Consider the following 346-nt stretch of genomic DNA (forward strand, 5'->3'; position numbering starts at 1 on the left):
AAAAAAAAAAAAAAAAAGCCTCCTCAAACAGCTGTAAATGTATAATGTTTGGGAATTGGTAGAAAGGCAAGAAGTAGGATATTTGACCTGACTGGGAAAATGGTTGTTTTTCTTATTACCAGGTAAGAAGTGTGATCATCATCCTTGAACTTCAGCTCCAGTGTCTCCCCAAGATAAGACATTAGAGCTCAAAGAAAGAGTAGAGATGGTACTGTAAATGTTTATATTTTGTGACTTATAAAATAAAAAACCAGACAACTAGCGACTTTTAAATGCGATTATATCAGATTATATTGGAGAGCAGGAATTGTTTAAGGACACATTAAAGGGAACAGATTAAAATAAG

General features: G+C 33.2%; 1 protein-coding gene across 1 annotated transcript in view; it reads right to left on the reverse strand.

Annotated features, from left to right (window-relative positions):
- BORA (bora, aurora kinase A activator) overlaps window positions 1–346 on the reverse strand; it is a 34,708-nt gene that overhangs the window by 1,013 nt on the left and 33,349 nt on the right. The gene's annotated exons all lie outside the window — the stretch shown is intronic.

Source organism: Propithecus coquereli, unplaced genomic scaffold (assembly GCF_000956105.1).
Source record: "Propithecus coquereli isolate 6110/MARCELLA unplaced genomic scaffold, Pcoq_1.0 Scaffold176, whole genome shotgun sequence".
In the NCBI taxonomy this organism is placed as follows: domain Eukaryota; kingdom Metazoa; phylum Chordata; class Mammalia; order Primates; family Indriidae; genus Propithecus; species Propithecus coquereli.